The following is a 16901-nucleotide window of genomic DNA, read 5'->3' as shown; positions in this document are numbered from 1 at the left end:
AAAAAAAAAAAAAAAAACTTTGATTTTTATTTTTTTTATTTTTTTAAAATTTTTCTTTATTTTTATTTAGTCTTTTTTTTTATCAACCTTTATTTTTTTTCATTCTCTCTCAACTTCTACATTCTCTTTGATTTTTTTTAAATATTTTTCTTCTTTTTTCGTAATTTTTATTATTTTTGTTCTTTTCTTCGATTTCTTCCATTCAAGTTACATCTCATGAGCAAAAGTTGACACTATCACATTATAAAGGCAAGACTTATGACTTTCAAACTACAATATACGTTTCATGGGTAAGAATTGACACTACCACATTGAGGCAAGACTTATGACTTTCAAACAACAAGTTATGTTTCATGGGCAAGAGTTGACACTATCACATTATATTTTGATTTATGAAATGTTTTATAACTCTTACCTTAGAGGCAAGAGTCAGGGACTTTCAAACAACAAATTATGCCCCACAGGCAAGAGTTGGCTTTACCACGTTATGTTTTTATTTATGAGATGTTCTACAACTATTGTCTTAGAGGCAAGACTTAGCTCAATGCCTTTCAAACTATAAATTATGCCCCACGGGCAACAGTTGACTCTATCACGTTATGTTTTCATTTATGATTTATAAGATATTCTACAGTTATTGCCTTAGAGATAAGACTTAGCTCAAGGACTTTCAAACTATAAATTATGCCCCACGGGCAAAAGTTAACTCTATCACATTATATTTTTATTTATGAGATAATCTACAGCTATTGCCTTAGAGGCAAGACTTAGCTCAAGGACTTTCAAACTATAAATTATGCCCCACGGGTAAGAGTTGACTCTACCACATTATGTTTTCATGTATAAGATGTTTTACAACTATTGCTTTAGAGACAAGATTTAGCTCAAGGACTTTCAAACTGCAAATTATGCTCCACAGGCAAGAGTTAACACTACCACGTTATGTCTTTATTTATGAGACGTTTTACAACTCTTGTCTTAGAGGCAAGACTTAGCTCAAGGACTTTTAAATAATAAATTATGCCCCACGAGAAAAAGTTGACACTATCATGTTATGTCTTTATTTATGAGATGTTCTACAACTCTCACCTTAGAGGAACGACTTATCCCAAGAATTTTCAAACAAGTTACGTATATTGGGCGAGAGTCAACACTAGCATATTGTGTTTTTTTACTTATGAAATACTCTATAACTCTTGTCTTAGAGGTAAGACTCAGCCGAAGGACCATCAAACAATAAGTTATGCCCACGAGCAAGAGTTGACACCACCACTTCGTGTATTGATTTATGAGATGTTTTATATTCTTTCCTTAGAGGCAAGACTTGGACCAAGGACTTTCAAGTAACAAGTTGTGCCCCATGGGAAGAGTTGACATTACCACATTGTGTTTTGATTTATGAGATATTCTCTAACTCTTGCCTTAGAGGCCAAACTTAACTCAAGGACTTTCAAATAATAAGTTAAGTCCATGGGTAAGAGTTGACACTCAAATAACAAGTTCAGTCCTATAGGTAAGAGTTGACACTATCACAATATATTTTGATTTATGAGATGTTCTATAACTCTTGCTTTAGAGACAAGACTTAGCCTAAAGACTTTTAAACAACAAGTTACGCTCCACGAACAAGATTTGACACTACTATATTGTGTCTTGATTTATGAGATGTTTTATAAATCAAGGACTTTTAAATGATAAATTTTCCCCACGTGTAAGAGTTGATACTACCACATTGTGTCTTGATTTGTGAAATGCTCTATAACTCTTGCATTAGAGGCTCGAAGTAGTCCAAGGACTTTCAAACAACAATTTACATCCCATAGGCCATCGGCGAGAGTTGATACTACCACATCATGTCTTAATTTATGAGATATTCTATAACTCTTGCCTTAGAGGCAAGACTTAGCCGACAAGTTACGTCCCGTGGACAAGAGTTGACACTATCATATTGTGTCTTGATTTATGTAGTGCTCTATTAGTCTTGCCTCTAAGACAAAACTTAGCTCAAGAACCTCTCAAAAGAACAAGTTACGCCTAATGAACAAGTGTTGATACTACCACATTATTTTTTTATTTATAAGATGTTCTATAACTCTTGTCTTAGTAGCAAGACTTAACTCAAGTATTTTAAAACAACAAGTTATGCTCCACAAGTAAGACTTGACACTACCATATTGTGCCTTGATTTATGAGTTGTTCTATATTTTTTGTCTTACAGGCAAAATTTATCCCAAGGCCAAACACATCGACAAGCCCTTCAACTTGGCATCATCTTTCATTTTGGTACCTGAAGTGGATGTTGTTCATTTTGGCACCTCAAGTAGCTATAAAGTGTGTCATTTTGGCACCTTGCGACATCAGCTCTGGTGTGTGCATCTCATTCGCTGCCAACATGAATTAACCGACCAATTGATTTGTGTCATCTCATTTTACATTGCCACATCATTATATATACACACAACTAGTTTTTTTTTAAAAGGCCAAAACAAATGGCAATTATATCCAATGAATTAATGACACATGTTTTATTGCTTAAATAATTACAAAAAATCCCCCCACATTGTCTTCTCCACCCAATTTTCTTTTAGCTTAAATCTCCATTAATGGAGATTGAACTTTTCAATAATGATAAACATACCTACTCATCTCTAACAATAATAGATCCACATTAATAGCTTCACGAATTTTAGATATATGATGAAAAATACAAAGAAGGATGAGGTTAGTGTTCAATTATAAAATAAATTAACAGAAGAAAATATAAATACGAATGAGAGTTGCTTGGAACTAGAATTTCAAATATATGACAAATATTCTTGGAAGCCAAAATTCTCATAATCTGAATAGAAAGATCAATCTTTTTAGAATCCAAATAAATTTCAATTAACAAATAAAACACAAACAGAGCCGAATCACAAGTCCTATAATTCTTCACCAAGATTTCAAAAACTTGAGGTAGGTTTGAGTTATATCAGGGAATTAACAAATGTCGAATTTAATTAACTATAGGGATTGGGACTTGAGGCGGGAACAGGAGGTTGTGAATGATGGTGGCGTAGAAAGAAAGAGAGTGAGAGCAAACAGGGTGGTGGATAGTGAAGTTAAAGAAACAGAGAGCGAGGTGAGGTGTGTTGCGGGGTTGAAGAATGATTTGAGAGACATGGGAAGGAGTGAAGCCGGAAGTGGAAGGAGCAAAAAAGAATATGGTTTGAGCTACATGGAACTGGAAAAAAAAAGTAAGTTTCATTACAACTTCAAAAGAGAACACTCCAATTACACTATAATGAAGCAAGAAAGAGTAAAAACATGATATTCCGAGCTTGACCTCCAAGAATTAATGGAGTAAAAATCAATTGTGTTAGGAAAAAGAAAAATAATGGTGGAAAACTAATAAATGAGAGAGTGAGGAAGAGAGAGAAGAAAGATGATAAAATTATGAAATTATCCCTAAAACGCGCTCAAAAGCGAGTTTGATACACTCTCTTTACTGAATCAGTAAAAGGTGCCAAAGTGACATAGTTTATGGCTACTTAAGCTGTCAAAAGTGAATAACGTCCACTTGAGGTGTCAAAGTGAAAGATGGTGTCAAGTTGAAGGGATTGTCGATGTGTTTGGCCTTATCTCAAAGAACTTCTTAACAACAATTTCTACCCTTAAATTTGTTTTGATGTCAAAAAAAGAAGATCATTTTGTGGATTGTCCAATTTTTTATTTATTAGCAAAATATAATAGAAGTTAAGAAAAAAGAAAAAAACAATCAAACAAAATAGAGAAATAAAAAAAAAGATTGAAAAAAAAGGCCAAAAAAATAAAGATTAAGAAAAAAACAAAGAATTTAAAAATTTGAGAAAAATAAAAATGGGAGAAAAAACAAAAATAAAGTTTGAAAAAAATGAGGGGAAAAAGAGAAATGATAAAAAAACAAAAATAAAAGAAAAATAAAGGTTGTGACAAATGAGTTAAACAAAAGAAAAAATGAAGAAACAGATAATATCTGAGAAAAAAGAAAAAAGAGGGAAAAATAAAGATTGAGACAAATAAATTAAAATATAAAATAAAATTAAAGAAAAAATAAAAAAAGATGAAAATAATAAAAATAAAAATAGAATTTGAGAGACAAATGAGTATGAGAAATTTAAAAATATTTGAGGTATAGAGTGTAAAATTATATTTATACAATACTAAAAAAAAAAAAATTAGTCTTTGAAGATTTTTTTATTAGAATTAAAAATCCAAAGTCACCCACTATTGAAACTATAGAAACTATAGCATGTAATTTCCTATTCGAACATCTTTTGGAAACAGTCTCTATTGATGTGGTGGTCTCTATTTTTGAGGTAAGTTTGAAATAGTTTCTTATGTGTGTGCAAGAATAATTTTGGTATTCTTTAAACTTACTAAAAGTTAATTTTTTTGGTTTTAGTCGAATATTTAATAATTTGTATTTAGTAAATTTGATAAAAATGAAAAAAAAAAGACTCAACATAAATAATAATAAAGCCTGTAAAATTCTAAAATATGTAATAACAAAAATTGCATTAGTGCATTAGACACTAAAAAGATCGAAAGAAAAATAAAAAATTATATCAGATTCTAGAAATAAATTAAAAATAGCATGAACTAAAAAATTATACCTCTAAATTTGAGTTTTTGCTAATGTTGATTTTCTGCTCATAGTCATCGTTAAATTTAAGCACACAATATTTAACGTAAATTACAATTTTTAAATTTTGACAAATTTAAAAGATCAAAATTATTTAATCTACTTTAAAGGGTATATTTGAACTTACGGTCAAGCATCATTTTGTCATTTTGTCATTTTTTTTTTACAATTTTTTGATATGGACAACTTAAAGCAACTAAAGATATTACTTCACAATTTATTCGAAATAGATTACTTAACTAGATTTTTTATCATGTTTTATTATGAAAATAGTAAAAAAATATTTTTTTCTTGAAAAAAGACATGGGCTGATCAATTGGCTCATGTTTAGACCATTAAGTATTTATGATCAGTCGATTCAAACAATTTTCATATGGTAATTTCATAATTTGGGTCATTTTGGCTCAGATAGTTCAGATACAGTTTATATATCATATTTATACAATTTATATGTTACACTGATATAATTTGTAAAAAAATAAAGCAGCGAATTTATGAATAAATTGTATCACTGTTGTATAGAATATGTATTTTTTAATAAATGTGCATAAAATTTGTATTATTATTATATAAAATATGTGTGTGTAAGATGCATATAGAAATTGTATCCTTATTCTATAGAATACACATCTCTATAAAATATGTATCAATTTTATATTAATATTGTATAAAATTGTTAGCAAATGTCAAAAAACGAAACTAAAATTTAATAACAATTTTTATGTCAAAAGTTTCATCCAAAGTGTTATTTATGTCCTTTTTCATTTTTATTTTCAAAGTAAAAAATAATATTAAAAATTAAAATTATAGTTGATATAAAATAACTAAAATTATTTGTAAATTTTTGTGAATAATTTGAAGTGATAAAAATATTTGACACTTCTTGAAAAGGGGGAAAATGTATTTTTCTGAATTTTTTATAGCTAAAAGTGTTTTTGGAAGTTCAACTTTGAAAAACATATATATATATATATATATGTATAGGGGAGGGGGTGGGGGGAGGAAGTGCATACTAAAGCAATGAAAGATACTCTTACAGATGCTGCCAAATCATGATCTGGCTCCAAAATAAAGGATTCATAAATGTTTATGCATGAACTGATGGTTCTAACAGACTAAGTTCCTAGCATGTCTGCCCAGACATGTTCTAGTGCAAACACAGGAGGAACTACCAAAACCTTGGTTGTTCCAAAAACTTTCTTCTTAGATCCTTCTTTGGCTATGATGTCCGCAACGTTGTTCTGCTCACGGAAGCAATGTACTACTGCTGGCTTCTCCAGTTTTCTCAGCGCATACCTGCAAACATCCAAGATGTGATCATAGTGTAAGTTACCCTATTTTAACATATGGATGATTTTTACTGAGTTTATATTTATCTCAATATGAACAAGATTATGGTGTTCAGCAAGTTTGAGGCTCTCAAGTAGAGCCAGTAGCTCCATGTGATTATTGGTTGTGAAAGGGTAACCCTTGTGAAAGCCTATGACCCAGTTCTCATTACTGTTGCGAATCACCCCCCTTATGCCCCCAGTTCCTGGATTCCCTAAGCACGAACCATCGATACTGAGCTTAAAACCACCTCGAGGTGGGGATTTTTATTTTAGGATTAAAGTGGTAGTGAGGGGTTGAGAGATGGTAGATGTACAAAAGAGGTGGGTATATTCAGCCGCAGCACCGTAGGCCTTGCTGAAAGAGGGGGTTTCTATTGAGTTTTTGAAGAGCTTTACATTCCTGCAGTTCCAGATTTCCCAAAGACAGAAAACAAGAAGGGTTTGAAGGCTTATGCAGTTATCAAGAGATTTATCCTTAGACCATTTGATGACAGTTTCAAGGAAGTCGTGCTCATGGGTTTGATGGATGACAACATAGATGGAGGGATACTTATGTAGAAGGGCTGTCCAGATATCATTGTTGTTCTGGCAGTTCCAGAAAACATGAGTTTGGTCTTCTGATGGATTGTTGCACCTACAACAAGCTTGATTAATGGGGACTCCTATCCTTACCAAGGTAGAGTTACAAGGGAGTCTTTCGTGATGGAACCGCCAAATGAAGTGCTTAAACTTAGTTGGAATTTTTAAGGTCCATATCCAACTGAAGTCTTTTGGATGGGGTTTGTTGTAGTTTATGGAGTAAATATGGTTGTGGGTGCTTTTGCTGCTAAAGAAACCATTTCCCGTGATGTCCCAAATTAGGTAATCACAAGTTTTCGTGGTTTTAGGGAAAAAATTATCATGGATAACCTGGGAGACAGTGGTAGGGACTTCAAGAGGGAGGGAGGAGAAGTCCCAGTTACCATTTTTTCAAAGATCAGAAACTTTGATACCGAGGGAATTTCTAGGCATGGGGCTCTGAATAGGCTGGGGGGGGGGGGGGGTTGTTAGGTAGCCATTTATCTAACCAGAAGTTCACCTTGTCACCCTTATGAATTATCCAAAGAGAGGCATCTCTGCAGATTTTAAGACCCTGAGTGACACATTTCTAGGTTCTTGAACTAAGGTAACTGGTGGGATTAGTGTTTTGTTTGTATTTGCTAGTGAGGATGCTTGTCCAAAGGGAATTTGCATTTTTGGTTAATCTCCAGGCAAGGGTTGTGTGCATGGTGAGATTTTTGTAGTCAGCTCTATGGATGCCCAAGCCCCCCTGAGCTTTGAAGTTGGTAATCATCTTTCAACCTAGCAAATGTATTTTCTTCTTGGTGTCAGTAGTATCCCAAAAGAAGTTTCTTTAAATCCTATCAATGTGATTGGTGATGTTCTTGGGAATGGCTATATATTGCATCACATGATTTGGGATACTATTAAAAGTGGCTCTGGCTAGAGTAGTTCTACCAACTTGATTCAAGAACTTTGTCTTCCAACCTGCTAACTTAGTTTTCATATTATCAAGGATGAACTGAAAGTCAGCTTTGGTGGGAGATTTATTGAAGATGGAAAAACTAAGATATTTTCCAAAGGTGTCTTTAGCTTGGATATTGAGGTAGGAAGCTAGGTTGTGGACAATATGGTTAGAGTAGTTTTTGGAGAATAAGATCTTGGATTTAGTTCTGTTGATCTTTTTGGCAAAAAAAAAAGCTAAAGTTTTCCAAGGTTATCTTGATGGTATCATAATTTTTTTGGTTTGCTTGGGCAAAAGGGGTTAGATTATCTGCGAAGAAGAGATAGGAGATCTTGGGACCCTTTCTACTGATGGCAATAGGGTTCCAATTTAGGATGCCAACTTCATATTTAATCCTTCTGGATAGCAGTTCTATGCTAAGAATGAAGAGGTAGGGAGAAAGAAGGTCTCCTTGTCTGATTCCCCTGGAAGGACTAAAGAAGTCTGATTTGAATCCATTGATGAGGACAGAGATTGAAGAAGAAAAGAGGAAATACATGATGACTTGGTGAGACCTGTTAGGAAGTTGAAGAAGTGGAGGGCCTATCTTATGAAAGACCATTCAATTCTATCAAAAGATTTTTCCAGGTCAATTTTAAGGATCATGTAGCCTTTGGTTTCTTTCATTTTTTAAAAGTGAGAGATGAATTTCTGGACAATAATGGCATTGTCAGAAGCTCTTCTGTTAGTAAGAAAACTAGCCTGGGTAGGGCCAATGAGGTTTGGGAGGAGGGGCTTGATTCTGTTGGCTATTATTTTGGTGATAATCTTATACTGAGTGTTGCAGAGGTCAATGGTTCTAAAGTTTTTAAGAGAGACAGCATTAGGACACTTAGGGATTAAATAGAGGTAGGTAGTGTTGACTTCCTTTTCCATTTCAGATTTTGAGAAAACTTTGGTGCAGAAAGTCATGAGGTGCTAGTTGATGGTGTTCCAGTATCTTTGGTAGAAGAGTGGATGTACACCATTAGGACCAGGTGTTTCATAGGGTTGGAAGCCAAACACTGTTTTCCAAACTTCAGAGAGGGTAGGAATGGAAGTTCGTCTAGCATAAGTGCTCGAGTGAATAAAGCCTCTGGATGAGGGATTTTTATAGGTTCTGAGATTGGAAGAAACATGATCTGTGGAGTAGAGGCTGATGTAGAAGAATTGGATGTATTTTCTTATGTCCATCTGATTAGTAATCCAGTTACTTACCCCATCTTTAATAACATTGATCCTATTTCATCTTTTCCTATTTAAAATGGTTCTATGAAAGAATCCAGTGTTAGTATCTCCCTCCATAAGCCAGTTAATTCTAGATTTCAATCTCCAGAATTCACTTTCTTATTTGAGGATGTCACTGGAATCTATTTGGAGAATATTTTTCAGAGTGTGAAGGAAAGAGCTAGTGGGGTAGTGGCTGCTCTTTTGGATACCTGTCAACCTATCAAGGATCCTTTTCTTTTTGGTGAAGATTTCCCAAAGACTCTTTTGTTCCAAGAAATGATATTGTCTTTAAGGCAGGTAAGAGAGTTAGTGAGGTTATTATTGGAGAAAAAGGCCTGATCAACCATCTCTAAGAAGTCGGGGTGGGAACACCACATTGTTTTTATTCTGAAAGATTTGTCTCTAGGGCTGGGGTTGTTGATAAGATTGATCCAGATAGGGCAATAGTCAGAATGAGTTATGGGGAGGTGGGTAACCTGGGTATCAGGGAAGAGGTGGATCCAAGAATCATTAGCAAAACATCTGTCAAGTCTTTTTAGGATAAGATTATTTCTATTCTTATATCTCTTATTAGTCCAGGTAAATTTGCTACCCTTGAAACCTAAGTCTACAAGGTTACAGCTATTGATGCAATTCCAAAAGAGACTAGTACTATTCCCATTCACAGGATTGCCCCCAAACTTATCCCTAGCTCTGAGGACCTCATTGAAGTCTCCCCCTACCAGTCACCCAACATTATCATTAGAGTTAGCTTTTATGAGATGAGATATTTGAGATAGTTCATCCCATAGAAGTTTTCTATTATTAAGGTTGGTGCTGGCATAGATGACACTGAGAAACCAAGAAGAAGGAGGGAAGAGTACCTTGACAGCAATATGGATCCCTTGTAGGGAGATGAAGATGTCATTGATATTGAGATGGTCTTCTTTCTATATGAGGACAATTCCCCCTAAAAGACCAGTAGCAGCAGATTGGATTTGACTGTCAAATCCAAGATCTTGGGTGAGCTGGTGATGATCAGCCATCCTAGTCTCAATGAGAGTTAACATGGAAGGCTTATGGAGATTGATCATGTCAGTCCAGTGCTTTATGAACTCAGCATTGTTTGCTCCTCTAGCATTTCATATGATTATGTTCATCAGGAAATTAGTCTAGGGATGTGTGTGGCTCTCTTATACCAGTTTCCCCTTGTCTCTCTAATTTAGGGCATATTATGGTAGGTTTACATTGACCATCGACCGAAGGGAAAATAAAGAGGTCACAAACATCCCTCATGTAAGGATGCTTGGGAGTTTGATCTCCATTGTTAGTTTGGTTAAGGTATTTGGTAACACAACAATCCACATCTCACTGATTAATTCTGCGAAGTTTATAACTATTGGTTTGTCTAAAGAGGTGGCCTCTGTTATTGGGACCCTCATGGAAGCCAAAATATTTTCCATTTCTTAGTTGTTTACTCTTAGCATTTGGATAGTTCTTTCTCTTTCCCAAGTTACTTGGGTTGCGAGATTTTGTTGGGTCAGGGCCACTGGAGAAAGTGAGTGTACCACCCTCTGGAGAGTTAGCCCATTTAGCAGTGTTTATGAGCTTGAGGGTGGGTAAAATGGGAGACTCTGCATTACCTGGTTCATTGTCTCCGAAAGTAACTCTGGGGAAAGAAATTCTGAGGCATTCTGGGTCATGACTGTCATGAGAGTTGTCATCCAGAGATTATTCTCGTAGCTGGCAAGGCTTTAGTTCAAGGCCTCTTTTATTAGGGCCGCAAAGAATGGTGGATGTTGGATTATTATTTTTAATGGCCTCCCCTCTATCTCCCCCAACATGGTGGATATCACCTTTTGGAGACCCATTTCAAGCCATAAGGTTGGATTATGATCTAAGGGGAGAGGTTATGATATTAGAGTGATGTGCGGGAAGGGGTGGGATTGGGGCTCTAGTTTTCCATTGTTGCCAGGAGAGAGAGAAGTGATCTTGGAAGGAGAAAAATAAGGATAAAGTAAAGTTCCCCCTTGGACTTATTCATTTTTAGTGGAAGAGAGCATAGGGGGAAGATTGATGGAAGTGATGGTTACTGCAATAGCAACGTTGATAGAGCGTTGAGCTGGCGCCGGCAGGTCTTGTGAGTCAGATATTTGACTCGTAATGATGGTTTTAGCAGGTATAACGTCAACCCTTTCCATTTTCGGAGGGTCAAGAGTGAGGGTCTCTGGGTTTTTATTTTTGAAAGGGGTCGAGGGCCTAAGACTCTTTTTTGGGGCTTTAAGGGCATTTTGGTAGCTATGGGTGGCATTGGTCTTTCCTTTAATCGGATCCATATTGGGCCTTGCAAGAAGGGTTGGCCCAGCATTTTGGTCCAAATGAGAAGATTCATCGGGCCTATTTTTTCCCTTAGTCACGAAGTGGCGTTTGGGGGCGCCGCCGGAGATCCAAAGGAAAATAAGAGAGGTTCAGGGGACTTACCTGGATTCATTTGACCTGATTTTGTAGATTTCTTGGTACTCGTACCAGGTCTTTGTGTTGAGTGTTATGTTCATACCTTCGAGGAATGTTTTTTCTTCTTGTCACACCCCTTTTTCGACTCCAAAAAAAAAGATATGTATTTTTAGTTCGAAAGGATTTTATTATTAAGGTGACAAAAATGAAAAAAAATTGTTTAAAAAAAAGGATTATTTACATTATTTTTTTTCTTATGCAGAGTCGCCACTTGGCATAATGCGGTGTGCCAAGTCACCTTTGGAAAATCCTTTTCGAAATGATTTGACCCTTTAAACTGATTTGCGAACCGAGATTCCGGCTAAGGAATTCTGTTGACAAAGGGGAAGGTGTTAGGCACCCCTCGATCTCGTGATTCGACCACGGTCGCTTGATGGAGTATATCGGCTAAGTGGACATTGCAGATGTATAAACCACACAAAAATACATAAAACAATCAATCAAACACACGAAACAAAATAAATCCAAAAAATATAGTGTTCAGTCCAATTATACAGTCTAAAATATAAAGAAAAGTGCAAAAAATAAATCTTATTCTAACCTAGTCCTAGACTAAACTCCAATGCTTCACCCGATGTTTTGGGCCCGTCCTCCAAGTACAAGATACGTCGGGGCATTCCCCGAATAAATCAATACAAATCACTTGAGGCATTCCCCGACCAAATGAATACATTTTTAGTGCGAGAAAATCAACTATTCGACAAAATTTCAAACATTCCACAAAGTTCCAACATTCAACCAAAGCCACAAATTCTAAACTTTGCCTACCCAACCTACGATTTGACTATCAATTATCGGTCTAAATCATGATACTATCAACATTCAACATCAACAATAAATCAAAATACCACAATATTCATTTTTTACCGACTTTCGATTCCCACCCCAGATTCAAACTATGGTTCCAATATGATAATTCACAATTGCTACTTTTAATAATCCATAACCAATAACAATAAAATCAAACAACGAATCAAATTCACCAAAAAAAACACTCATGTCATATCATGCTTCACACAAATCAAACACGTAAATGAAATAAAAGCGAGAAGAATTAGAATTAGACCTCAGAAGAAGCTTTTGAAATTTAGTATTACTCGGGTGGATAGACAGAATCCGCGTCCATAAACCTCAACTCAACCTCAATATGGCTAAACTCGACTTGGTATCGAAAATATGACCCGAACAGATTTGACGATGGAATTAAATAAACCAAGACAGAAATTATGAAATCGAGAAACACGAACACAATTTCCACCAAACTGCACTGGAAAAATTAAAATAGGGTCGCGTTTAATGGATTTTGGATCGGGTTTCACTGGTCTGCAACTGGTGGATCTGATTTTAATGTTATTCCGGCAAAACCTCGCTGGAACTAACCCAAAGAGATCGGTTTTGATCAGGAATGAGCGGACAGAACTGGTTTTCAGTTCACCAGATTTCGTTGTCCGGTGATGGTTCAACCAAAGCAGTCCGCTGGGTCCTAGCGGCCTATCCGAAGCTCCGATGAGAGTCCCAATACCGGAAAAGTGACGGCATCAGTGATGGATCACTTATCTTTACTCAACTTCCCTCTCTCGCCGTCTCTCTCAGCTGATCTCTCCCTCTCGATCTCTCTCTTCTTACTTTATCTCTCTCTTTAATTCTCTCTCTCTTCTCTCTTTATTTTGATCTCGTTGTGTCGTGTACCCATATGCATGAGAATGTTTTGTGGAAGAATGAAGTGTTTTTCGAATTGCTTATGATTGAGTATGTGAATTTTTTGCTGCCTGTGAGTGATGTTCTCTATGATTTTGGTGAGTGAGATTGTGTATATATGCATGTGTGCTCTGTGTGAGAAGAAGAAGAAGAAGAAGAAGCAAAAATCTGTCCCCTCTTTTTCGTGCCCTCTGTATGTATATATTGTTGTGGGTATATCCAGTGAGTTGAGGGTAGGGTAGTGAGGTAGGGTAGGTGGGGTAGAGGTAGGGTAGGTGAGGTGTAAGGATAAAGTTTGTTAGGATAGGATCCAAACGAGATAAAATTTGCTAAGGGTTGTTATTTTTGTCATTTTATGGAGGGTATAATCACGTGGGTAAGAGTGTATGATAAAGTGAGGTAAAAATGAATAAAATTGGACTTGGGAGGGACAAAATTAGGTGTCTACAGCATACCCCCTTTGAATGTAAACATGAAGTATTTTCAGACAAAGAAGTAGATAATAAGACAGAATTTTGTCTCGACCGTTATTTAAAGGAACAAACAAAAGAAAGAAGGACAACCGGGTCTTGACTTAGGACATCCTACCTACCCAAGTTATGAGGGAATCGAGTGACAGGTATCTCAAAGGATTGGAAAGAGATGAACTATACCGAGTTGGAGAGTTGAGTGAGGTTCCATCGAGGTTCTGGTCCACGGCTCTGTCATTACATTAAAAATGAAAATTACAAGTTAAAGCATAAATAAAATTACAAAAATCCTATCTATACAGCTTCTTTTGGATTCTTAACTTGAGTTTCATCACCCTATTCTTCAGGCGGGCTCCTGACTTGCTATTTCTTTAACTTGTTGCTTGCCTTTCAATTTCCTCACCCTATTCTCCAGGTGGGTTCCTGACTTGCTATTTCGTCAACTTGTTGCCATGCTTTCAACTTCTTCACCCTGTTCTGTAGGCGGGCTCCTGAATTGCTATTTTTAAATCTGTTTAACTTTCAATTTCTTCACCTTGTTGCTTAGTTTTCCATTTATTCGCCCTGTGCTTCGGGCAGGCTCCTGAAATCACATCAAAACTAAAAAGAAAATTATCGCAAACAAATATTATTATAAAGAGGGTTTATTTGCCAGAAAAGCAAAGTTTCAAAAACAGAAATTGAATTTTTGCCCCAGTTTATCATCAGAAGACTTTTGGAAAAGTCACATCATACCTACTTGCATGTTGCAATAATGAATCAAGACTCTGACCAAGAAATGCATCTCTTGAGAGTACAATTGAATAAGAAAGACTAGGAAGTGCGTCTCCTAAGAATTAAAGTGAGGGATTCTAACTAGAAAGTGTGTCTTCTAGAGATACAAGTTCAAGTTAAAAGTGTGTCACCTGACAAATGAAAACTAGCAAGGAAGTGCGTCTCCTAAGGATTAAGTGCAATAACTCGACTAGAAAGTGCACTTTTTATAAATCAAGACTCAAGTTAGGAAGTGCATCACCTAAGAATCAAAATTCGAAATACCCAATCGAGGAAGTGCATCTCCTTACCAATGTTGCTTAAATTATCAAAACAAGGAAGTGCATCACCTAAAAATCAAAATTCGAAATACCCAATCAAGGAAGTGCATCTCCTTACCAATGTTTCTTGAATTATCAAAACAAGAAAGTGCATCTCCTTACCAATGCCGCTTGAATTACTCAAATAAGTAAGTGCATCTCCTCACAAATGCTTCTTGAATTAACCAAACAAGGAAGTGCATCTCCTGAGAAATGTTTTCATGAATTAACCAAATAAGAAAGTGCTTCTCCTTACGAATGTTGCTCGAATTGCCTAAACAAGGAAGTGCATCTCCTTACAAATGTTGCTTGAATTAACTGGACAAGGAAGTGCATCTCCTTACCAACACCGCTTGAATTACCAAAATAAGAAAGTGTGTCTCCTAACAAATTTTGCTTGAATTAACCAATCAAGGAAATGCGTCTCCGTACAAATGTCGATCGAATTACCGAATAAGGAAGTGCGTCTCCTAACAAATGTCTCTTTAATTACTCAAACAAGGAAGTGCGTCTCCTCTCAAATGTTTCTTGAATTAACCAAATAAAGAAAGTGCATCTCCTTACAATATTGCTTGAATTGTCCAAACAAGGAAGTGCGTCTCCTTACAAATGTTGCTTGAATTAACCAAACAAGGAAGTGTATCTCCTTACCAACACCGCTTGAATTACCAAAATAAGGAAGTGCGTCTCCTAACAAATTTTGCTGGATTTACCAAATAATGAAGTGCGTTTCTTTACAAATATTGCTGGAATTACCCAAATAAGGAAGTGCGTTTCTTTACAAATGTTGCTAGAATTACCAAAACAAAGAAGTGCATCTCCTTACAAATGTCGCTTGAATTACCATGGGTTTGAATACCAAATATGTGCAGCAACATTGCCTCTTGCATTTGTAGAAGTGAGAATATTACGGTCCTTGATGTTTTGGCTTTGAAATCCTAGATTCAAAGGTAACATGTGTTCCTATTTCATACAAAGAAAACTTGTTAGTTTAAAAACATGGTGGTTGGTTTATAGCTTTGGCTTTTGTGGAAATCGCTCTTGCCTCTGTCACATTTAATCTTACTTTCAACCATTATCATGCGTCACTGGCTTGCTGTATCATTGACCCAAACTCAGATTATTAAGAGTGACTCTGAAACAAATACAGTATCCCTGCTTTGTCATGCTTCTCAAATAAACCCTTTGAACCTTAGTATTTCCATGAGTTCCCAGGCTTATCGGTTGACAAAACTTTCTGCATGCCTTGTTTTGGCTCACAATCATGTCTTTAGCATGTGCTGGCCCTTTTGTCTTGATTTGTGCAATTGAAGAAGCTGTTAACCAGTTTTGAAATCTTTCTCACTTATTTTGACACGAACTTGACTCAAAGATAAGAGAAAGATGACAATGACTTTTATTTGGACAATTGACTCAAGAAAACAAAATAAAATAAAGAGAAGAAAGAAAAGACAATGAGTGTCCTCATTTGAAACAAAGAAATGAAAATTTTTCTAAAAATGACAGTCAACTCTAATGATTATGCCATGTATTTTGGATTAAGCTACCTGATTTTTCCATCCAAACTTTCTACCAATTGTTGTTGAGTTAATGGCTTTGAAACTGAGTTGCTCTCTTAGGCCAATTGCATTCAGACCTCATTCAGCTAGTGATGCCATGAAGGGTCTTTTCCTCATCTCACCATTGTCTTATGGTGTCTGTGAGGGTTTTTACTAATGAAACTCTCTTATTCTCATTTCTCCCAACTCACAATCGTCTCAAGGTGCCCATGAGGGTTTTCACTAATAAGACTCTCTCATTTTTATCTCTCTCAACTTACTATCACCTTACAGTGCCTGTGAGGATTTTCACCAATAAGACTCTCTCATATTTTATTTCTCTCTTGATTCCTTATGCTGAGGAAGACAAGTAGTTCCCAAAATGCATCATCATATCCATTGCATGCTTAGCCTTAACATTCTCAAAGATTGATCTGAAGGTCTTTCTTTGGTTGTAACTTGGCTTTTGGATAGGGTTAGAAAGAAAGGATGGCATGAGGCCCAAACGACACTTGAAGTGGGTTAGAACTTACAACTTTTGGAATCGACTCAAACAAATGAAGATTAACTCATGCCCCAGTTTCTTTTGACCGGATGATTCTAAATTATTTATTTAGTTGAACCGAGCCCTTAGTAGGGCAGCCTACGTATCTCACCCCTGAGAGAAGAGACTCAGGTCATGCGTAGTTCTGGCAGCTTGTCCTTTTGCTTTGATCTGTTTTTTTTTCTTTTATTCGCTATTTTCATTTTGCGATTTTTTTTTCTAACTCTATTATTCTGACACTCTTTTTTTTGAAACATTTTTGTCTCTTTTTTGTAACTTTTTGACTTTATCTTTTTACTCGGCACTATTCTTTGAACTTTGCTTACTCTATCTTGATTC

This window comes from Capsicum annuum, chromosome 12 (assembly GCF_002878395.1).
Source record: "Capsicum annuum cultivar UCD-10X-F1 chromosome 12, UCD10Xv1.1, whole genome shotgun sequence".
Lineage (NCBI taxonomy): Eukaryota > Viridiplantae > Streptophyta > Magnoliopsida > Solanales > Solanaceae > Capsicum > Capsicum annuum.
Note: the sequence above shows the minus strand (reverse complement) of the source record.